The 25177-nt window shown below is 36.7% G+C and overlaps 1 long non-coding RNA gene, 1 other non-coding gene and 1 pseudogene across 2 annotated transcripts in view; 1 reads left to right on the top strand and 2 right to left on the bottom strand.

Moving 5' to 3' along the window:
- LOC134736248 (uncharacterized) overlaps positions 1-25177 on the bottom strand; it is a 57826-nt gene that overhangs the window by 17120 nt on the left and 15529 nt on the right. The gene's annotated exons all lie outside the window — the stretch shown is intronic.
- On the bottom strand, positions 4954-6011 carry LOC129479482 (small ribosomal subunit protein eS1-like; annotated as a pseudogene).
- Positions 23139-23241, top strand: LOC129479904 (U6 spliceosomal RNA). Its single transcript, XR_008656833.1, has one exon. It is a non-coding gene; the product is annotated as a U6 spliceosomal RNA (small nuclear RNA).

Below are 25177 nucleotides of genomic sequence, written 5' to 3'. Positions count from 1 at the left end.
TTCCCTATGTGCAACACATATTTGGGCCATGTTTTTGTATTTATTCAGTTGGTATATATCTTTTAAGTGAAACATTTACTCTGTTAATATTATTATTGATATGTGAGGGATTATTCCTGTCATTTTATTGATTTCTGATTGTTTTGTATATTCCTTGCTCCTTTCTTCCTCTCTAATTGTTTATCATTGTGGTTTGTTGGTTTTCTGCAATGGTAACATTTGATTTGTTTCTCTTCATTATTTGTATATTTGTTCTACCAGTGGGTTTTATACTTCTGTGTGTTTCTGTGTGTTTTCATGATGGTAGCTATCAACCTTTCCCTTCCAGGTACAGAATTTCCTTAAGCATTTCTTATAGGGCTGATCTAGTAGTGATGAATTCTCTTAACTTTTGCTTGTCTGGGAAAGACTTTATTTCTCCTTATTTATGAGGATAAATTTGCTCAGTATAGTATTCTTGGCTGACAGGTTTTTAAATTTTTTTTTTTTTTTTTTTTTTTTTTTTTTAGCATTTTGAATGCATCGTCTCATTCTCTCCTGGCCTAAGATGTTTCTACTGATAAATCTTCTGTTAGTCTGATAGGGGTTCCCTTATAAGTTACTAGATGCTTTTCTCTTGCTGTTTTAAGAATTTTCTCTGTCTTTGATATTTTACCTTTTGACTATAATGTGCTATGGGGAAGATATTTCTGAATTGTATATGTTTGAGCTTTCTCTGAGCTTCCTGTGTCTGGATGCCTAAACCTGTTGCTAGATTTGGGAAGCTTTCAGCTATTATTTCATTAAATAGGTGTCCTGTCCCTTTAGTTTTCTCCTCACCTGCAGAGACACCAAAAATTCAATGATGAGGTTGCTTTAAGGTGTCCCATATGTCATGTAGGTTTCTTTTTCCTTTGTCTACTTTGTTACTTTGAAAGACCTGTCTTCAAGTTTTGAAGTTCTTTCTTCTGCTTGATCTAATCTATTGTTAAAGTTATTGAATATATTTTGTATTTCATTCATTAAATTCTGTTCAAAATTTCTGTTTGGCTCTTTTTTATGAGATCTCTTTGGTGAATTTCTCCATCATATACTGAATTGTGTTTCTGATTTCCTTGCATTGTTTTTCTGTATTCTCTTGCACCTCATTATTTTTCTGGGATTTCATAAATCTCTTTGTGATTGGAATCTGTTGCTGGAGAAAATTGTGTTACTATGAAGATGTCATATTTCCTTGCTTTTTTGTGTTTCCTTTTTTTTTCTTTTTTCTTTCTTTCTTTTTTTCTTTTTTTGAGACACAGTCTCACTCTGTCACCCAGGCTGGAGTGCAGTGGCATGATATCAGCTTACTGCACCCTCTGCCTCCTGGGTTCAAGTGATTCTCATGCCTCACCCTCCCAAGTAGCTGGGACTACAGGTGCACACTACCATGCCTGGCTAATTTTTTGTGTTTTTAGTAGAGATGGGGTTTTGCCATGTTGGCCAGGCTGGTCTCAAACTCCTAGCCTCATGTGATCTGAACATCTTGGCCTCCCAAAGTGCTAGCTGTGGGCCAGCACACCCAGTCATGTTTGTTGTATTCTTATGCTGATTTCTGTGCATCTGGTGTAATAATCAGTTCTCCCATTTTTCTGAATTTGCTTTCATAGCAGGGGACATTTTCTTGAAGGTGTATCTATGGTGTGGGTTGAGTATGGCAGTTTGGCTGTGATTCTGGATGTGTGCAGTAGTGTAGTCTCAGCATTTCTTTGACTGTAAACAACATCAATGGTGTTTGTGATTTCTTCCGTGGCTTAGGGTGCAGTTGTTTGTGGCTGTGGTGAAGTTTTGCTGAGAATGAGGATATCAGGTGGGCCTATCTGTGGGCTCCAGTGGTGGCAGCATTGGGCCAAGTGTACCTATCCTTGATCTTCCGGGCAGTATATGCTGGCACCAGTGTTAGTGGGTCCAGGTGGACCAGTTATTGGGCCTCCATGTAGCTTGTTCAGGTGCTGGTAGTGGCAGCAGTGGGGCAGGCCGATGGGAGGGCTCTTGAGTCTAAAGCAGTGTTCCTATGGCACACATGATGGCAGAGCAGTGGCATGACAATCTTTTGGCTCCCAAGCAGTCTATCTTGATATTGCTTGTGACTATGAAGGGCTGGGCAGGACAGTTTCCAGGTGCACATGTGACATTTGCAGGTGGATGCTAGCTGTGGTGATAATGGCAGGTTGAGTGGACTTGACCTCAGGCTCCCGGGATAAGTGCTCAGGTGCCAAGAGTGGTGTGCTGGGCTGGGCAATTTCAGGACTTTGGATGGTATGCATGGGTACTTGGTGGGTTGCAGCTGGGCGGTGTGGACGTGTCATCCGGCCCTCTGGTGGTGCATGTAGGTGCTGGTTGTGGTAGGCAGGGGCAGGGTTATTCCTAGGCCCTTCACAGAATGTTCAGGTGGATTGGCAGCAGTTGTGCTACAGCTCTGCTATTAGGGAAGGTGTGGCTGTTTTCAGTGGCAGCAACCATATGCAAGTAGCCAGGAGTGTGCCCTTCAGACTGCATATATGGTGGCTGTATGTGTGTGTTGGGGGTGGGGGTTCTTTGTCCTCAGGGTGCATGAAAATGTATGACAGCTTTGTTGCTTGGGGCAGTGGGGTCATTGCCAATAGTTTACACTTTTGCCCTAATGGCAGTGGCTATGGGTGGTGAATGTCAATGGAGCTCCAAGGATGTCGACATACAAGGGCTATTGGGCCCCCAGGCAGGATACAGCCTGTTGGAAGTTTGGCTTTCAAAATGGCACCTTGTGAGACCCAGCATGAGCTCCCACTCTGGAGAAATACCTTTGCACAGTCTCCGGGCAGTTCCCTGTTAGTCTTAGGGCCCTTGAGGGTCTAGGGGTTCTCCTTAAAGGGCCCTGTTAGGATTGTAGGAGTCTGTGATGGAAATGTGGACCATTGAGGGTCTCTCACTTACTCTTTCTGTGTGTTAGGGAGCCTCTCTGGGCTCCCAGATGATCCTGGCCAAACAGACAGTCTCATTTCCCTCTCTTCTTGTGTTAGATGTTTCCTGTCACTTCTCTGTAGATGATCTACTCAAAGTGTGATTATCTACTCATTATTTTTGTTCTTCTTTGTGGAGGAAGCAAGTACTAGATGCCTCCAGTAATCCACTTTGAAGCCCTCCTTTCTTGTCTTATTTCACTAAGACTTACAGTATGACACTGAATAGGACTGGTGAGAGGAAACATTCTTTTTTGTTCTGGATCTTTCTGGGAAAGCATCCAGTGTCTCACCATTAAGTATGATGTTAGTTGTAGGTTTTTGTAGATACTCTTTATTAAATATAGGAAGTTCCCCCTCTATTCCTACTTTGTTGACAGATTTTATCATGAATAGGTAATAAATTTTGTCAAGTGATTTTTCTCCCTCAATTGACGTGATCAAGAAATTTTTCTTCTTTAGCTACTGATGGCTGATTATATTAATCAGTTTTTGAATGTTGAATCAGTGTGCAGAACTGGAATAAATCCTACTTGGTTGTGTTTTATAATTATTCTCATAGATTTTTTTCAATTTGCTGATTTATTTTTGAGAATTTGTCATCTCTGTACTGAGAGATTGTGATTTGTAGTTTTTTACTGAAAGCTATCTTTTATAATATTTTTATTTTGTTTAGGTATTAGGATAATGCTGGCCTCATACAGTGAGTTAGAATGTGTTCCTCTGGTTCTGTTTTCTGGGAGAGATTGTAGAGAATTCATATAATTTCTTCTTTAATTGTTCAATAAGATTCACTGGTGAAATCATCTGGAACTGATGTGTTTTATGGAAGGTTATTAATGATTAATTAATTTTCTTAATAGACGTACAGTCATTTAGATTATTTATTTCTCCTTGTGTGAGTTTTGGGAGTTTGTGTCTTTCAGGGAATTGGCCCAGTACTGATAATAATCAGTAGTTATGGCCCTGTTTTTATGTCTGATATTGGTAACTTGTGTCTTTTTCTTGTTATCTTGGTTAGAAGTTTATCAAATTTACCGATTTTTTTTTTTAAAGAGCTTTTGGCTTTACTGATTTTTTCTATTACTTTATTCTTTTCAATGTCATTGCTTTCTGCTTTCAATTTTAGTATTTATTTCCTTCTGATTTCTTTAGGTATAAATTGCTCTCCTTTGTCTAGTTTCCTGAGCTTGGATTATTGATTTTAGGTTTTCTTCTTTTCTAATAAAAGCATTTAAATTTCCTTCTAAACACTGCTTTTTCTGCATTCCTCAAATTTGAAAAAATTTTCATTTTCATTTCATTTCATTTAGTTCTAAATAATTTTATAATTTTTATTGAAGTTTCTTTGTTATTCTTTTGTTATTTATTTATTTATTTATTTAGAGACGGAGTCTCGCTCTGTCACCCAGGCTGGAGTGCAGTGGTACAATCTCAGCTCACTGCAACCTCCACCTCCTGGGTTCAAGGGATTCTCCTGCCTCAGCCTCCTGAGTAGCCAGGACTACAGGTGCATGCCACCACGACTGGCTAATTTTTTGTATTTTTAGTAGAGACAGGGTTTCACCATGTTAGCCAGGATGGTCTCAATCTCCTGACCTCATGATCTGCCTGCCTTGACCAATCATGTGTTATTTAGATGTTTAATCTCCAAACATTTGGGAATTTTCCAGTTATTTCTCTTTTACTGATCTAGTTGAATTCTATCATGGTCTGAGAACATATTTTGTATGATTTCTATTCTTTACAAGTTTTTAAGGTGGTGTTTTATGACCCAGATTGTGGTCCACCTTGGCAAATGTTCTATGTGAACTTGAGAAGAATGTATATTTAGCTGTTATTGGATAGAGTATCCTGTAATTGTTAGTTAGATCACATTAATTGATAGTGCTACTCTCATCAATTATAGTCTTACTAATTTTCAACCTGCTTGATCTATGCATTATTAACCTTCTGCTAACAGATGAATTCTCCACATCTAATGGTGGATCTATCTATTTCTTTTTACAGTTCTATCAGTTTTTGCCTAATATACTTTGATGGTCTGTTCTCAGCTGCACACACACCGATTGTTATGTCTTTTTAGAGAATTGATGCCTTTACCATTGCGTAATGCATGCCTTTATTCCTAATAATTTTTTTCTGAAGGCTACTTTTTTCCTGAAATCAAAATAACTACTCTAGCTTTTCCTTTTTTCTTTCTTTTTTTTTTTTTTTCACAAATAGCACTTTTTATTTGCCACTATTTGAAGTCTGAACTTTAAACAGATTCTTGGACTGGTGGTTCATATCCCTCAGCTCGTTCAACTTTAGCACCTGTCTCGTCCCCAGTGGCTTTTCTGGAACTACTGCTTTCACCATGAAGCTCCATGAGCTTTCCCAATTCAAACTTGGGCTTCTTCAGCATTTTTACTTTTCTAACGAAGGCATCATGGAGAGGATAAATAGATTAGCAAGTCTTTTCTATGTCTTTTCCAATGCTGTCTGGAATCCATTTATTGACCACTTTTTTCAAGTCATTTGTCTGCACCTCTCAGGTCATGATTTCCATCATATTCTTCCGGATTTGGCGGACCTGTTGGTGCTGAGCATAAGAGGTCTTCTGTATCTGATTGTTGCATTTTTTAGTAAAACCAACGCAGAACAGACGAAGCAAGTAACCATTGGTAGTCTTGACATCAATATGAGCTTCAATCATTGTCTGCCATTTTTTGACAATGGAACACATATTGTCATGCGTAAGATCCATCCATGGAAGTTAGTCAGGCAGTTTTTGCCCTGAACATCTTCAGTAATCAGCTTGAATTTTCTAAATGCAACTTCATCATTCTGCAAATCAGCAAGACTCACTTCAAACACACAACCCTTGAGACCATCAGATGCAATTTTGGTTTCTTGGGTCCTGGTAATGAGTGTCTTTCCAATATTTCTTATATTGAAAATAGCAGGTGCTTTCACATCATACCAATCCTTCTTAGAATATGGATCAACCACTTTCTTCTTGGATCCCTTTTTGCTGCCTTTTGTAAAGCACTTGTTCTTGCCAACTGCCATGGTGCTGGTGCTGGTCAGAGAGCCAAAAGGCTTTTTTATTTTTTTAGACAGAGTCTTGTTGTCTGCAGTGCAGTGGCACAATCATGGCTCATGGTAGCCTCAACTTTCTGAGCTTAAGTGATCCTCTCACTTCAGCCTCCCAAGTAGCTGGGAACACAGGCGCACACCAATATGCCTGGCTGATTTTTAAATATTTTACAGAGACATGGTCTCTCTGTGTTCCCCAAGCTGGTCTTGCACTTCTGGGCTCAAGGAATCCTCCCACCTTGGCCCTCCTAAAGTGCAGCCTTCTTTTCTTTTTATTAGTGTTAGCATAGTCCACCTTTCTTATTATTTTAGTTTTACTCTATCTGTGTCTTCATATTTAAGGTGGCTTTCTGGTAAGCAGTGTTTAGTTGGGTTTTGATATTTTATCCACTCTGACATATGTCTTTTAATTGGTGTATTTAGACCATTCGCATTTAAAATGGTTACTGATATAGTTTAGCTAACATCTACCTTGTTTATAATTGTTTTCTATTTATTCCACTTATTTTTTGTTCCCTTCTCTTCCCTCTTTTTCTGTCTTGTCTGGTTTTAATTGAGCATTTTATAATTCTCCATTATCTCATCCTTTAGCATATTAATTATACTTCTTTGTAAAAATAGTTTAGTAAGGACTGCCCTAGAGGTTTCAATATTAATTTTTAACTAATCAAATTTACCTTTAAATAACAAGAGAGATGGGGAAGACAACTTTCTGGCCTCTATCTTGGTGAGACTCATAAGATGAGAAATTTTTCAAACATAGAAAGGATGTTCAAAATTGCTGAGCAGCCACAAAGAACACAAAATCTACTACATATTTTTCTTAACTACTTTTTCTCCTATTTTTCACCTCTTTGCTTAGTTCGTAAAACAGTTCATTTCTTTCTACTTTGTCTTCCAGTCATTAAGTCATTCTACAAACACGTCATTTATCTTCAGTCCAACAACTGAGTTCTTTTTCAAAAATATCCTTGTGTCATGTTTTTGATTTCTAAGAGTGCTCTCTTTTTCTGATAGTTCCATTTTTTGTATGCAATAATCTTTCAAATCTATTTGAAGATATGAATTACAAATTATTTAAGGAATATGTTTCTTTTTTTCTCTGTATTTTTGTATTCATTTTAGTGTCCCTCACTAAAATTTGCTCTTGGTTTTCCTCAAATGCCTGGCAAATTTTGTATTCACATTTATAAATGAAAGACTTGCCTCACCATTGTGGGTGTCATGGGGCTCCCTGGCCATTTTCAAGCCTTCTTTGCTATGGAGAACTACCCCTTGAAAGAGAGTTGTAACTTTAGAGCTCCATAAGTGTGACAGGGAAAAACTTATAGGAATGCTTCTTGCCAGGAGAAAAAAGGGCAGCTGTTTTTGAAAGGCCCATAGATAAAAAGCAAAGAGATAATCTACTGATTTTCCTCAAATGGTGAAATAAGAAAACTGTGAGTGTGGCCCATCTCTTAGCATGGAGCTGCAATGTCCTTGTCATTTTGTTGATGTCCATTCTAAGGGTCAAATTTTACCTCTTTGCCTTACTCCAGTTCAGGAGTTCATGCTAAGGCTTCATTTTCTGAGTCAAAAATTCTACTTTATTTAATTCTTCTAACATGATTTAGCCTGCAGGCTAAAGAATAGTCAAGTTGGGACTGGCCCAACTGTTGCACAATTCTTCAGTGAATTGGCTCACTATTTGACCCATGACCAGCTCCCATTACTAACCCTGCTGACTCAATGCTTTGCATTTCACTATGGTTTCTAGCACTAATCCTGCTAACTACTGTATGTTTTTAAGAAATTTCTCCAATTTTAAGTATGATAATGACACTCTGCTTTGTCTCTAGTGCTGCTATAAATTTTTTTGTTCATGAATCACTTCTGTTTTTCAAGGTGATTTTATGAATAAAAGGAAATACTGTATCATCTTTTTTGGTGACAACATTTGTATTTTTCTACCACACAGTGGATGAATAACCCACTGGATAAAATGGTAATTTTCAGGCTAGCTGAGACTAAATAAAATAAACAATGATGCATTGCTGTGATCAAAAACTCAGCTTTTTCATTGGTATATTTGGAATCTGTGTTTGTGCAAGTGAATCCTTAGGCATAGGCATTTTTACCATGATACTTTAAAAATGCAAATTGTTATGTGATGTTTGTACAATTCATTTCAGTACTTCTGCTTAGAAATTGTTTTCTTAGGCCTTTTCTGAATGAGATATATGTCCATTAACATTAAAACATACATTATCATAAATATATATTTTCATATGAAGATAAAAATATTAATATGGTTATTCCAGAAGGTAGAATTTAGACCGATGTTGATATTTTTGCTTTTAGATTGTGTTTTCTAAATTTTCTACAATAAACATGTATGTAACTTGAAGGAAGACTTTTAAAAATTAATGTATTTGCTTTTTTTTTCGGTTTGCTAGACAAATATTATACCATGCCCATGGCTACCAAGAGAAGTAGTCACAAAGAGCAGCAAATTTAAGAAGCAAAAGTAAAAAAGCATCAACAGCCTTGTGTATACTGATTGCATAAAGATTTCTGTGTGTATACCATAGTACAGGATGCAAGTTTAAAACTGCGTGTGTTATTTCTTCTGTGCTGTTTCCTGCCAGCTGTTGACCTTCAAAATAACATTATTGAGATGACTCATGAGAACCAGTGTGAAATAGGACATTTTACTGCTAGAAATTCTCCTTCTCCTCAGACTGTAGTTTGGCAGTACTGTGTAAAGGCAGAACAAAGTTGTAAAAACTGAGATTAGAAATTAGTCCTGTTGGCACACCTTAAAAGAACGATAATTTTGTTAGGATGTGTGACAAAAGAATCAATGTTAACTATTTATTCAACAGTAACATTTATTATGCAGAAGAAATATGTGTTCATGCCTTATGAAATCTCTTTTAAGTCTTCCAAAGCCTCACATGGCAAATATAGAGTTTAGTGGACTCCATTATAATTTGGCTTACAACCCACATCTCTCGAATTTCCCCATAAATTGTATGAAAATAATATGCATAAAATTATTTTATGAAAACATAACATTAGCATTTTCCTTTTAAAATATCTGGACTCATCCAATAAAATTTCCTGTGATGTCAGGGACAGATGACCCTAAATGTAGAAGTGACATTATGAGGCATTTGCAAAACCTGGGGAAAATCAAGAGTACAAAATATTAACATTTTTACTTGCTATGAAAAAAACAGGCAAAATTTGAAAGTGTGGCAAAAAGTTGGGTACCATATCCCTTCAATGTCATACTAGGGTGACAGCAACCTAATTATTATCTAGGGAAGTGGGTCTGAAACTTCAGTGTGCATTCAAAATCATCTCACTAACTTAACTAAATCATAGGTTGTTGGGTCCCACTCAGAGCTCCTGATTCTGTAAATCTGGCAAAAGAGCCTGAGAATATTAATTTCTAACAAATTTCCAGGTGAGACAGATCCAGGAATTTCTGATCCAGGAATTATAATTTCAGAATCATTGATACAGAAGAAGATTCCTACCTAGATTATCGTACATTATTCATCTGCATTTCTAGGTATCAGTTTATAGACTTCTGTTCAGTAGAAATGGAAATAATTTCTGTCCAGAATAACAGATAATACTAAATATTATTGCCCTATAAGACATTACCAGTTTTGTATCTTACCCAACTATCTTAACTGAATATGTCTGTGTGTGTGTGTGCACACAGGCACATACATGCATGCATAATAGCTTCTCAATTGCTTCTTGAACTGGTTTTAATTCCTCACTGGTTCCCTCACAAACGTGAGTTCAATAACATTTTTTACACTTGTTTATATTATATTTGTATGAGAGAAATAATTTTACTTTTGTGAAAATTATACTTTAACACATTTGAATGAATGGTTTTTGACTGAATTTTGGTGCTTTTGGATTTTATTATATAATTGTAATCAAGTATTGTACACAGAGCATTAAGGTAACTCTTAAATAGAAAGGTACATCTTTTGTGAAATTCATGAAATTACTTTGGAATTTCTTACATTATTTCAATAGATTTCCTTTTCTTGCCTCAGATTTATGTGCTTCAATGTTTTCTTGAAACTATCAAGAAGTTGTGTCATAAGATGATTACTATTAATCAGAAATAATTTTCTCTTCATTTTTATTTTCATTAAAGTACCTCACACAGTCCTTTTTATGTTAACATGCAGAAATATACCACATGACTATGTTCTTCATCAAAATTGGGTAGCATCCATATTGGGTAGCATAAAAAACACGTATTAGCATAGAGAAATAATAACAGAACATGGAAGTCAGAAGTATATCTGTGCTTCCAGGGATTACATAAATGGCGGGGGGCTTCATAGCTACAAGTTTAACTCCCAATTTATTCTAATTTCCCATGAGTCTTGGAGAATCACTAAGCTTTTTCAATCTTTTGCGTCACTGTTTGTCAAGTATTATAATATTTGCAGGGATATAATTTAGTTAGATTGTAAGCTATTTTTATAAACTAGATGGTCTAGTAAAAATATAGTATTAATCAATATAAATATTCAAAACCACAATGAAATATTATTTCACATACATTAGGATGGCTACCATCAAAACAAAAACAAGTGTTAGAAGGGATGTGGAGAAATTGGAATCCTTGCACACAGTTGATGGGAATGCAAAATCATGCAGCCACTATGGTAAACAGTATGGCAGTTTCACAAAAAATAAAAAAATAGAATTATCATGTGATCCAGCAATCCCTGTCTGTGTATATATACAAAAGAATGAAAGCAAGATCTCAAAGAGGTATTTGAACACTCATGTTTATAGCAGCTTCCACCAAGAGGTGGAACCAACTCAAATGTCCATCAGTGAATGAAGAGATAAACAAAATGTGGTATATCCACATGATGGAATATTATTCAGTCTTAAAAAGGAAAGAAATCATGTGACACACTACAACATGGATGAACTTTGAGGACATTACACTAAGTGAAATAAACTAGTCACAAAAAGACCATACCACATGGTTTTACTTGTATGAGATATCTAAAGCAGTCAAGCTCATAGAGACAGGCTGGGTGGAGCAGCTCACACCTGTAATCCCAGCACTTTGGGAGGCCAAGGTGAAAGAATCACTTGAGCCCAGGAGTTCAAGATCAGCCTGGGCAATAGATCATGGTTACCAGGGACTGGGAGAACCAGGAAATGGGGGGTTGTTGTTTAATGGATATAGAGTTTCAGTTTTGCAAGATGAAAACATTCTGGAGATCCATTCCGCAACAATGTGAATATAATGAACACTATTGAACTCTATACCTAACAATAGTTAACACTGTAAATGCTATGTTGGATTTTTTATCACAATTAAAAATAGAAAAAAAAGTATTTCTGGATAGGATTAACTTTATGGCTTTAAGAGAAGGCAGCTTTAAGAGCCTAATTCCAGGCTCACCACAGAATTCCCTTTACCCTGCTATCTCCTTTACTAACCTGTTTTATGCCTTAAGTGTTACCTGTGGAGCATCCTTCCTTGTGGTTATGAGCATATTCCCCATTGTGAATAAATACCTAAAGTAACAACCTGTAATCAAGCATTTATATTTCTAAGGACATTTATGACAGATTGTTACAAGTAAGCTTTGACTGAATACACAAAGGAAAGAGCAGGAGGGCAGAGTGTCCTTGGTGAAGGGAGATTAAGAGTCTGGTGAAGCCTGGTTATTTACCAAAAACTTCATCTACTTAACTCCATGTCAGGCCTGCAAAAATATTTTCCCTTCCTATTTCCTGTTGCCCTGGGGAAAGTGGCTGTTACCATAGAAAAGGGAGTCTATGTGTGTAACCTATGCATTCCTTTCTAGCGGCAGACAAAAGACACATTGTAAGTGAATGACTTTCACAGCTCTTCAGCTCTAGACCATTAGTATGCTCAGTTTTAAGCTCTGTGTTTCCCTTTTTGAAGTAGTTAAATCCTTTATTGACTGTTTCTTCTCATTTCCACATCATCTTTTAGTTCAGTGGAGGAACATTATATTATAATTCTTACAAAGGGGCCAGAAGTGTCAATCCATTTTAAGGTCAATTCAAACACAGACCGCTTACCTCTCAGCCCAATGCTGTGGAACTTCTGGAAGAAACCCCATTCTTAATTTTATGATGTTTTTACACATACACCCCCACAAAAAGTGGTTACCATAGAAATGGGAAGCAAGTAACTTGGTAACTTTAACAGAAGTGTATACCTGCTGTTGCCAAAGCTGGAATAACAATTGTGCATTTACCAGGGGAATACAAAACTTTCTGTTGTAAAGTTGACTACTTCTTTTTTACCAGGTGCTCCATAATTCTTCAAGTGTATTCCCAATATGGGAACAATGTTTTCTGTATTAGTGACTTCGAAAAATATTTGGGTTTTTTTTGACATAGCAGTATGGTAGTGAAAAAAATTAAATTAACATGATTTATATTACCTTATGTGTCTACATCATTCCTTTTGCATCTAAGGCTTTACAAGGACATCCTTGAAGATTTTGAGAGGGGTTGGCTCCCTTTATTTTTAGTTAAACATTGATATAATTCATTGTACAAAATTTGGGGAGCACAGTGGACTGTAAAGAAGATTTTAAAAAGTCATAAAGGCTTTGTCTCTCGCTCTAGCCAGAGCTTGGGGTTACTGCTTCACTGCCCTGTGTCCTCCGATCCAGGAGGTCTCTGTGATTCTGCCACCGCCTAAGCCTCCGTCGCTCTGTGACCTGCTGGCATTGGAACATTCATAGCTAAGACCCCAGGGCACTCCTGAAGCCAAGAAATGGTGTCACTATCTCCAAGCCAGACCTGCTCACCTGTCTGAAGGAAAGGAAGTAGCCCTGCAATGTGAAGAGACATGAGACAGTAGCCAAACTTCCAGAAGACAGGAGAAGACAGAATACCTCCTAAATCTTTATATGAGGCCAGCATTAACCTACATCAAACCAGACAAAGACATTACAAGAAAATAAAACCGTAGACCAATATCTCTTATAAATGTACACGCAAAAACCTCAACAAAATACTAGCAATTCAGATTCAATGAGGTACAAAAACAATTACACACTATTGAGAGGTGACAGCGTGCTGGCAGCCCTCGCAGCCCTCGCTCGCTCTCAGCACCTTCTCTGCCTGGGCTCCCACTTTGGCGGCACTTGAGGAGCCCTTCAGCCCACTGCTGCACTGTGGAAGCCCCTTCCTGTGCTGGCCGAGGCCGGAGCTGGCTCCCTCAGCTTGTGGGGAGGTGTGGAGGGAGAGGCGCGGGCGGGAACCGGGGCTGTGCACGGCGCTCGCGGGCCAGCACGAGTTCCGGGTGGGCGTGGGCTCAGCAGGCCCCACACTCGGAGCGGCCAGCCAGCCCTGCCGGCCCTGGGCAGTGAGGGGCTTAGCACCTGGGCCAGCAGCTGTGGTGCTCGACTTCTCGCCAGGCCTTGGCTGCTTCCCAGCCTGGCAAGGCTTGGGACCTGCAGCCCGCCATGCCTGAGCCTCCCTGACACCATGGGCTCCTGCGCAGCCCCAGCCTCCCGGACGAGCGTGGCCCCCTGCTCCACAGCGCCCAGTCCCACTGACCACCCAAGGGCTGAGGAGTGCAGGCCCACAGCAGGGGACTGGCAGGCAGCTCCACCTGCGCCCCATGCGGGATCCACTGGGTGAAGCCAGCTGGGCTCCTGAGTCTGGTGGGGACTTGGAGAACCTTTATGTCTAGCTAAGGGATTGTAAATACACCAATCAGCACTCTGTATCTAGCTCATGGTTTGTAAACACACCGTTCAGCACCCTGTGTCTAGCTCAGGGTTTGTGAATGCACCAATTGACACTCTGTATCTAGCTATTCTGGTGGGAACTTGGAGAACCTTTGTGTGGACACTCTGTATCTAGCTAATCTAGTGGGGACTTGGAGAACCTTTGTGTCTAGCTCAGGGACTGTAAACGCATCAATCAGCACCCTGTCAAAACGGACCAATCAGCTCTCTGTAAAATGGACCAATCGGCTCTCTGTAAAATGGACCAATCAGCAGGATGCGGGTGGGGCCAGATAAGAGAATAAAAGCAGACTGCCCCAGCCAGCAGTGGCAACCTGCTCAGGTCTGGTGGCAACCGGCTTAGGTTGTGTTCCACACTGTGGAAGCTTTGTTTTTCACTCTTAGCAATAAATCTTGCTGCTGCTCACTGTTTGGGTCCACACTGCCTTTATGAGCTGTAACACTCGCTGTGAAGGTCTGCAGCTTCACTCCTGAAGCCAGTGAGACCACGAACCCACTGGGAGGAACGAACAACCCCAGATGTGCTGCCTTAGGAGCTTAACACTCATCACGAAGGTCTGCAGCTTCACTCCTGAGCCAGCGAGACCCCGAACCCACCAGAAGGAAGAAACTCGGAACACATCCGAACATCAGAAGGAACAAACACCGGACACGCCACCTTTAAGAACTGTAACACTCACTGCGAGGGTCCGCAGCTTCAATCTTGAAGTCAGTGAGACCAAGAACCCACCAATTCCAGACACACTATGACCAACTTGGATTTATTTTAGATAATGCAAATCTGGTTTAACATTTAAAAACCAATTAATGCAATCCATTCCATGAAGACTAAAGAAGAAAAATAACAGCATATAAATGGAGAGAAAAACATTTAAAAACATCCAGTACCTTCTCGTGGTTAAAAGACTGAGAAAAGAAGGTAACTTCCTCAACTTTATACTAAACATTTTTTAAAAACTCCAACAGCTGGCCAGGCACGGTGGCTTAAGACTGTTATCCCTGCACTTTGGGAGGCTGAGGTGAGCAGATCACCTGAGGTCAGGAGTTCAAGACCAGCCTGACCAACATGGTGAAATCCCATCTCTACTAAAAATACAAAAAAATTAGCTGGGTGTGGTGGCAGGCACCTGTAGTCCCAGCTACTTGGGAGGCTGAAGCAGGAGAATCACTTGAATCCAGGAAGCAGTGGTTGCAGTGAGACAAGATCATGCCACTGCACTCCAGCCTGGGCGACAGAGTGAGACTCCGTCTCCAACAACAAGAAAAAAAAAAAAGCCAACAGCTACCATCATAACCTAGATGGTGAGAAACTAGAAGTTATCCTGCCAATATCAGGATCCAGTCAGTGATGGCCTCTATCAGCACTCCATCTCAACATTTTACTGAAAATCCGAATAGTATAATATGGGGGAAAGTGTATAGTGTTTGGGAAGCGTAAAATGAAACTGCCATTTTTTGCAGATGACTAAATTGTCTATGTAGTAAATCCAAAATGAGCAACATAAAAAAATCTGGAACTAATAAGCAATTATAATAAGGGTACAGAACACAAGATTGATATACACAAGTAAATTGTTTCCTGTATAGTAGGTATGAACAAGTGAAATTTTAAATGCCTTAACATTTAAATTAGTGCTTTTCAAAATGAAACATATAAATCTAACAAAATATAGTCAAGATCATTTTGATAAAAACTATATAATTCTGATGAAAAAATCAATAACCATATACAATATTATAGGTATTTTGAAAGTATTTTTCTTCCAGTCTGAGCCTTGTCGGCTTATTCAAATGAGAAGCAGTGTATTTCACAGAGTATAGTTTGTATTTCACAGAAGAAATATTTCCTTCTCATATACAAGAAAACTCGGTATTGTCAAGATGTCATTTCTCAGCTTCATCTATAGATCAACACGATCCCTATCTAAACCAAAGAAATTATGTTATGGATTTTGATAATACTTTCTAACATTTATATGAAGAGAAAAAAATCAAAACACAATATTGAAAAAGAACAAGTAAGAGGACTGTTATTACTCAACTTCAATATTTATTATAAATCTGTAGTAATCATGAAACATTGTATTGGCAAAATAATCCACAAATTGATTAAAGGAACAAACACAAATCTCAAATATCTACAAAAATACAGTTAACTGATTTTTCACAAAGAATAAAAGGCAATACAATGGAGAAAAGATAATCTTTTAACAAATGGTGCTGTAATAACTGGACATCCACATGCAAAAAAAAATTTAAAAAGAATCTAGGCATAGTTATTACACTCCTTAAAAATTATCTCAAGGCCAGGCATGGTGCCTCACACCTGTATTCCCAGAACTTTGGGAAGCTGAGGTAGGCGGATCACCTGAGGTCAGGAGTTCGAAACCAGCCTGACCAACATGGTGAAACCCTGTCTCTACTAAAAATACAAAATTAGCCTTGTATGGTGGTGCATGCCTTTACCCCGGCCACTAGGGAGGCTGAGGCAGGAAAATCACTTGAACCCGGGAAGCAGAGGTTGTGGTGAGCCAAGATCACGCCACTGCACTATAGCCTGGGCAACGAGAGCGAAACTCCGTCTCAAAAAAAAGAAAAATTATCTCAAAACGTATCATAGACTTAAATGTAAACACAAAACGAAACTAGAAGAAAACAGGAAAAAAAATCTAAATGTTCTCAAATAGAGCAATAATATGCTGTTCTTCATTGAAATTTAAAAACAAAGAAAAACTCTGTAAAAGATACTGATTCTCATTCTAATAAGAGGAGAAGGCACAGACTGGAAGAAAAATATTTTCAAAACACCTATCTGGAAAGAAATGTTATCTAAGATACGTAACAAACACTTAAAATTCAACAAAAAGAAATGAACAACTCCCATAGATTACATACATTTTACATATCATATATTACTTTTTAGAACCCCTAACAGAATGATGTCCTAACACACCCTAATTATAATTTCTGAGCACTCTTTCAGTAAGATATGTAAAGGCACAGGAAAAGCTAAAAGACTTTTTTGTATTCCTGGACTACCTCATTAAAATGTAATCCTCGGCCAGGCCCAGTGGCTCACGCCTGTAATCCCAGCACTTTGGGAGGCCGAGCAAGGCAGATCATCTGAGGTCAGGAGTTCAAGACCAGCCTGGCTAACATGGTAAAACTCCATCTCTACTAAAAATACAAAAAATTAGCTGGCATGGTGTAACTGTAGTCCCAGCTACTCGGGAGGCTGAGGCAGGAGAATCGCTTGAACCCGAGAGGCGGAGGTTGCAGTGAGCTGAGATGGTGCCACTGCACTCCAGCCTGGGTGACAGAGTGAGACTCCGTGTCATAAACAAATAAATAAATAGTAATCTTCGAAGGTGTTGTAGCCAGCTCTCCAGGCTGCTAAGATTAGGAGGAATGCATGGCTTCCTTCCAGGGCAAAGGGCAGCATTGAATAATAACATAGTAGCTGTAACATGGATTTTTCAAGCATTCCTTCAATTTGACACGTCAGAACATTTGAGATTCTAAATCACTGCTCCAGACTGTTTTACATCGCTCCACTGACTATAGGAAATTTTTATTGAAATCACGGTTTAACAAAATAACTTACTTATAAAGTCTAACAAGAGGAAAGAAAATTAGCCAGAGATAATCAGTTCTTCCTGAAAAACACTCTTTTCTCATTAAATTTTTTCTGAAGTTACTTTACTGATTTCAGGTAGAATTTTAAATTCTCCTTAAAAACAGAAACAAACAAAAGGACTAACTGATAAAAACTAATAAAAGCTTGCTTAAGGACAAAAAACCAAACACCGCATGTTCTCACTCATAGGTGGGAATTGAACAATGAGAACTCATGGACACAGGAAGGGGAACATCACACTCCGGGGACTGTTGTGGGGTGGGGGGAGGGGGGAGGGACAGCATTAGGAGATACACCTAATGCTAAATGACGAGTTAATGGGTGCAGGAAATCAACATGGCACATGGATACATATGTAACAAACCTGCACATTGTGCACATGTACCCTAAAACCCTAAAGTATAATAAAAAAAAAAAAATACAAAAAAAAAAAAAATTTGGAAAAAAAGAAGCTTGCTTAAATTAAAAAAAAAAAACCATAAACCCACTATCCAGAGTTAATTTTAGTTAATAATTTGACCTAAGTTCTCCAAGTAGTTTTTCAAACATAGCTGAGATTGTTGGGGGCTTTCATTGCAATTGTAAAAGGAATTGCAGGTGCCTGCTTAAATAAATGACTGGGATACATGTATAAAATTGCCTTGTCTAGTTATTTCTTTACCTTTATTCCTTAGCAATAGAATCTAGCCGAACCAGCTATCGTTCAGCATAATTTGTTAATAATATGCTCTCATTTTTGCCATAACATATTTATTTTCTCTGACATGTAGGGTTTATGTAATTTTGGAATTTATTTCACGGAGAAATACTAGCTAGAGGGAAGGAATCAAGAAATACCTTTGGTACCACAGTGTCAGAGGATGGATCTATCTGGATAACACTCCCTGCTGACAAAGTGAAGGTTGTGGGACTTAAGATGCCAAGAGGGTGTATGGTGATGATGAAAGATAAAACTGTCATGGCTAAAATTGAGCAACAGCTGCTCCTTCTGTAGGGGAGAAAGTTTTCTTTTCTTTTCTCTACCCCTCTTAGAATCATTGGCTGGGGCCCTGTAAATTAAACTGATGAAAGACATATTAATAAGAGAAGAACAAACAGAAGTTTGTTAACGTGTACAGTATGCGTACACAGAAGAGCACTCAAAGGGATGGTTAGCATTTGGGCTTACATAGCATCTTAATAAATTTTAAACAATAAATTTTAGAGATGTGACAAGATGAAGGAAAAGGACTTTGAGTTTCTAGGGCAGCAAATTATGGGAAGGCAAATACATGGGGGAATGAATGAAAGATAAGGGCTAATTTATAAGATTTGTTACGTGGATTCTTCTAGTGCAGTCTCCAGGCTGATAAGGGTCTGGAGCTGTCTCCAGTAATTACCTCTGTCCTTCCTGGTGGAGAGGAGAGAGAGGCACCTTTACAAATTTACGTTCTGCTTTTTATCAAATGAGGGAGGGAAGAGAGTTTTTCTTATGTCTGTTTCTTCTTAATTGTCTTCAGCTCAAAATAATCAATATGCCAAAATGACATATTTTGGGGTGCATCTTCTGCATCTCTTCACTTCCATTTCTCTTGGTAATGAAGCCTGTTGCTGCTTGTAAGATTGCTTTGAAAGTAATGGGACTGAGGATGTTTGTGACTGAAAATTACAGACAGCTGGGCAATGCTGTAATCAGAAGAAGGATCATTGACTTAAATAAAGCTTCAATCAAAATATATTCTTTGAAAGAAGATTTGCAATATTAATAGCCTTTCTCTCAAGGTATACTAGAAAGCATTCTGTGAGTCTTACTGTATGTCAGGTACAGGGCATTTATTATCTCATGAAATCCTCTCAACAGTTTTGTAAATTAAATGCTGTTATTTTTCTCATTTTAGCAATGTAGAAACTGAGTGACAAAGAAAGTAAATCAACTTGCCAAAGTCAATTACTAGTTAGTAAGGAAGTCAGAATTGCAATTTCTGCAATCTGACTTGAGAGTCCTTGTTCTTACTCATGTTTTACTGTGTCCTATCTAGTAGAATTAGATCCATAAACCCTCTTAAGACTCTATGAGCCTTGTTCTCAGTCTTTTCTGGAAAAAAAAAAAGAATTATCAGACGTCAAATATAAAGAACATTTATCAGTATTTATTCTAAAAATCTCTGAGAACACTTAAATTAAAATTTTTTTAAAATTAAACTCATGTCTTCTCTTCTTTGTAATGAACCAGGAAGATTACTGGGTGTCTTCAGTGGAAAACTAGGCAGTTGTCTAAGCACATTATTACTGTCATCTGATCTATAGGTTCTCTGTATTTTTCCTTGTCTTTGAGTTATTTTATAAATCTTGTAAGTTGTAAGTAACTGATAGCAATGCAAGTAATTACTTTACAGAATCACACAAATTAATTTTGTCAGGGAAATTAAACTGATTTCTCTCTACTTCCCATGGAATAAGACCATTTTACACCAATTTGTAAATAAATTCCAACATACTACTTATACATGTGCATATTCTTTAACACTCGTTTGGATCAATTGTAACATTTATGGGTCCCTCATTAGTTAATGAGTTAAATAAAATCGTTGACAGGTATCCATTTTATATCTATATGTCAGTCACAATTATACCCTATTTCAAGCTTCCAAATCTACTTTTCTTTTTTTCTGCCAAGCAGTACCCATATTCTATACATCCTACCTTAAATATATTTTAAACTTATCTTTTCTGTTCCTTTTGCCTTATCTTGGCCCTCATTATCTCATCAGGAGTACAGCAACAATCTAACTTGTACGTAAGTGATGAATGAATTCATGAACTCCCAGGTTTAGGATCAGAATTATAACAGTTATTGTCAATAATGGGAACAGCTGAATTGAAAACAGAAGATACCAGGGCTCTAGGAATGTTACTCTTCTAAAAATGTTTCTGAAATACAGTTTCATTGTATTTCTTTCTCTGATAAAAGCATGTTAGTGCAATATGCACTTTCCTTACTTCCACAATAATATCATTGCTTTTGCACCTAAAATTCAGCTGGCTTTGCAGTGGCTTCTAGCCTAGTAACATCTCCTCCATTTCTTTAGGTGTTGCTGGATGATACCATTTGTTCATCACTTAAAGTAAAAACTATTGGAATATTTAAATCAACAGTAATCAACTTAGCGGTTTTAAAAAAAAATTGTAAGCTTAATAACAGGATTAGATTTGATTGATTGTAGCAGGGGGTGGGGAAGGTGGCATCAGCGACATTAACTTCAAGAATGATCCTTGCCCAAAGTTGTGTTGTTGTTGTTCTGCAAACATTTCTTCTGGTAATTACTAAACTTAATGTCCATGTATATTCTTGTAGTATCATAAAAATAGCATAAACTCTAGCTCAAAATTCTTAAACATGATCTGAATATATTAAGATAGAGAATATACTAAATTAAAATATGCCTTGTGTAAACTCTTGGACCTCAGAATGACATCTCAATCCACTCTTTGGAATCTAGAGGTCACATGCAGGGGCAGGTGGACAAACATGAGATTTCCACAGTACATTCTGAAGCTGGAGGGATGCTCAGCAATTACCCAAGAAATACAGAAAATATTCTCAGACAACCTTGTTTCCTGAAGTTTCTTTGATTGTACATACAAATTATTAAAAACAATACACTTGGAAAGGCTCAGAAGCCGTGTAGTACTGCCTAAGTATAAAAAATAGGGAGACTAACATTCTTGAAAGCCTCAGGCATACTGAATTTGTCATTAACAAAACATTTGAATTCATGAGGACCAAAGGCTGGAGAAAAGGGAGGCTATCCTGCCCCTACTTAAGTTGAAACTACAAAGGCTATATATGTTTCCATTTTCTGCTGCCTAATTACAATAAGGTAAACAGTGTTAAGACTATCAGTTTGATATGCATTATAAAATGAATAAGATATAAAAATACTCTTCTGAAACAAAAATTTTAAAATTCAGGTTTTTCCGAAGCAGCTTCGTTCAATATTTTTAAAATGATATTTTGCCACAGATACGAACTTTATGAATGTCTAGACACAATTAGAATTTATCTATATATGTTTACAAAATGTCCCCTTTTTATTGATAGCTATTTTACTACAAAAATTGTTGGAGTTTCTCTTTAAATAACATAAACCTATTATTAGCTTTCATTAAGAAAATTATCCAGCACATGGTGAAAGGGGCAATAAAATGAAAAGAAAATTATCCATAAACATTACATAATTACACCACCTAAGACTTTCCAATCTATTTGACTTATAAAGTCTCCTTCAAGTTTTTAAAAATTATTTTGCCTGTTTTCTATGGTAGATAATAAAAAATTGAATTTAAGCAAAATATTTTATTTTACATTAGCATATCAATAAAGAATATAAATAACATTTACCTAAAATAATTTTAAATATTAATATAGGATCACTGATCACTTTTAAATATATAACATTTACATATATACTATATTTATATGTACTATATAAATATATAAATACTATAATATAAATACACATATTTATATTTATATAAATATCCTATATATAATTTTATATTATAAATATAAATATGTAAGTATATTCACATATGTGTATATTTATCATTTATCTATGTAACAATATAATTTATATAAAATATATTACATATAAATTTATATTATTTATATTCATATTATAAATATATGTATTTATTTATATATGTGTATTTTTAGATATAAAATATATGTCTATGTAAATATATGAATAATATTAAATATTGTTATTTTATAACAATATAAATTTAGGTGTCTTTCTATTCAGAAAAAATGCCACTTGATTTACTTTAAATTATGTAAGACAAAAACTGCTTTGTCAAAAATAATATTTAAAATGAAATATGTTTTCTTTGGGGACTGGATGCATGTTAAAAATACATATTAATACATAACTAAATGTTATGCATCAAAAAGACTAAAACACCTTTCATAACCTTGCAATTTTAGCATATGCTTTAAAAACTTAACTGGTTTGTATTTTTAGGTTATTTTGAAGATTTTTCCATAAATAAAATATTTCTTAGGCATACAGTGCTTGTTTCCCAATACTTGGATGATGTATTATTGTTTTTCTCATTGTGTGTTTTTATGTTTTTATGTATATATTATGTTTTTCTCAAGTTTTTTCCTTGAAGAACTATTTAATAGTACAGCTTCTGGATCTGGTGAATACCAGTTTTTGTATTACAATCATGAACAAAGCAGAACTGCCTGCGTAATACTATGACTAAATGGATGAGATTGATTTATTCCAGTAACTAACAATATGAAAAGGTGAGTAAACTTTTCCATGGGGGTACAATACATAACCAATTCATAAGAATTTCTTCAATGCTTTTCCTTGGATTAAAATCATATTATGGACAAATGAAGTCATTAACAAATCTCTTGAACCTGCCAACCTATTTTGCAAAATGTACAATTTCACAAATTTTTATATGAATCACATTTTATCTGTCCAAAATTATGCTTTTATTTTGACAATTCTTCAGAAATATTTCAGAATTCAGAAACAGAGGTATATCAAAGCAATCTAAAATACTTCTAGCATCTCTCTTTTTATGTAGTAAATATAGAAATCATTGTGATTTCTGTATTTTCCAGGGGGAGTCCCTGGGCAATCTAAAAGATAATTGTAATTTTAGAAAACATCTTAGAGTTTGCTTCAGCAGCAAGTGTACTAAAATTAAAACAATATAGAGAAGATTAGCATGATCCCTGCACAAGTACGACCCACAAATTTGCAAAGCATTCTATTTTTTTTTTTCAACAAATGGTTATCTATTTCAACTGGATATCCACATGTGGAAGAATAAAGTTGGACTCTTACATTATACCGTATATAAACATTAACTTAAAGTGAATCAAAGCTCCAAACAGCAAAATCTAAACTATAAAACTCTTAGAGGAAAACATAGGAGGAAAGATTTATGACATCAGATTTGGCAATGACTTCTTGGATATGACATCAAAAGCACAGACAACAAAAAAAGTAGATAGATTAGACTACATTAGAAATGGAAAGCTTTTGTGTAGTATGCTAAGTAAAATAAGACTCATCACAAAAAGACAAATACCATATGATTCCACTTATATAAGCTGTCTAGAATAATAAAATGTATAAAACAGCAAGTAGAATGGTGGATGCTAGGGGCTGTTGGGAGAGGTGAATGGGAGTTATTGTTTAGTAAGTATGGAGTTTCAGTTCCGGAAGATGTAAAAGTTCTGGAGATAGATGGTAGTGACAGGTGCACAAACATGTGAATGTACTTAATGCCACAGAATTGCACATTTAAAAATGGTTAAAGTGGCAAATTTTATGTTTTGTGTATTTTACCACAATGAAAAAATAAAAAGACAATCTGTTCTTTTTTTTTTTCTGTGTCTAGAATCTGATCTTGAAGAAACAGAATTATCAGAAAAGATCCGGTCATTTGATTGATACAGTATCACAGTTGCCTGTGAGCAATGACTGATTACAGCTTAATTATACATAAAGTAATAACGATATTTTATAATAGATGAAAGGAACACAATTATAAGAAACTTTAGTTCTTGTGAAATGATGAACTTTAAAAAAATCGATAACAAAATAAAATCAGCACAAATTTCAGGAAATTATTCTGGTGATATACAGAATTCCTGCTAACTCTGTAGATAACACAGAAGGTAAAAAATAATCTTATTCCCTTTGTTAAAAGCAGATTAAATATTTCAAGATCAATTTTGTTTTAACAGGGAGAAAATAAAATTCCAGGATTGCATTAATTCAGTCTTTTGCAGTAACGGATATTAAAATATCTTTATAAATAAATCCATTAAAATTAAGCAAACTTCCTCCAAATTTTAACGTATTTCATCTTTTTTCCTAGCCTAAGATATTACAAAGTATGGTAAATAAAATCCATTTTTCTCAAACCTTATACAACTTGCTATATACACACTCAAGTTTTATCCCTCACTATAATCTTTAATATTCTGGAACAAATTGACACACTATTCTGTTTTTACTTGAAAACCATACCTGGCTGCCCTCTGGTTGTCAAGGGTTGCTTGCTTTCTCTATTTGTGTGATTTTATTTTTCCTTAATTTATTGAATTTTTCTTTTTTTTTTTAACTTTACATTCCAGAATACATGTGCAGAATGTGCAGGTTTGTTACATGGGTATACTAGGTACACGTGTGCCATGATGGTTTGCTGCACCTATCAACCTGTTACCTAGGTTTTAAGCCCCACGTACATTAGCTATTTGTCCTGATGCTCTCAGTCCCCTTTCCCCCCACCGACAGGCCCCGCCCAGCAGTATGTGTTGTTCCCTCCCGGTGTCCACGTGTTCTCATTGTTCAAATCCCACTTATGAGTGAGAACATGTGGTGTTTGGTTTTCTGTTCCTGTGTTAGTTTGCTGAGGATGATGGCTTCCAGGTTTATCCATGTCCCTGCAAAGGACATGATCTCATTCCTTTTTATGGCTGCATAGCATTCCATGGTGTATGTGTACCACATTTTCTTTATCCAGTCTATCACTGATGGACATTTGGTTCAATGTCTTTGCTATTGTGAATAGCGCTGCAATAATCATACGTGTGCTAACCTTCTCTCCATGGAACCTTCTGGGAAGTGAGGAGTGCCTCTGCCAGGCCATAGCACCATCTGAGAAGTGAGGAGTGCCTCTGCCGCACCCCAGTGCAACTCTCC

The sequence above is a fragment of the Symphalangus syndactylus genome, chromosome 3, assembly GCF_028878055.3.
Source record: "Symphalangus syndactylus isolate Jambi chromosome 3, NHGRI_mSymSyn1-v2.1_pri, whole genome shotgun sequence".
Taxonomy (NCBI): domain Eukaryota; kingdom Metazoa; phylum Chordata; class Mammalia; order Primates; family Hylobatidae; genus Symphalangus; species Symphalangus syndactylus.
This window is presented reverse-complemented; position numbering and strand designations above follow the sequence as displayed.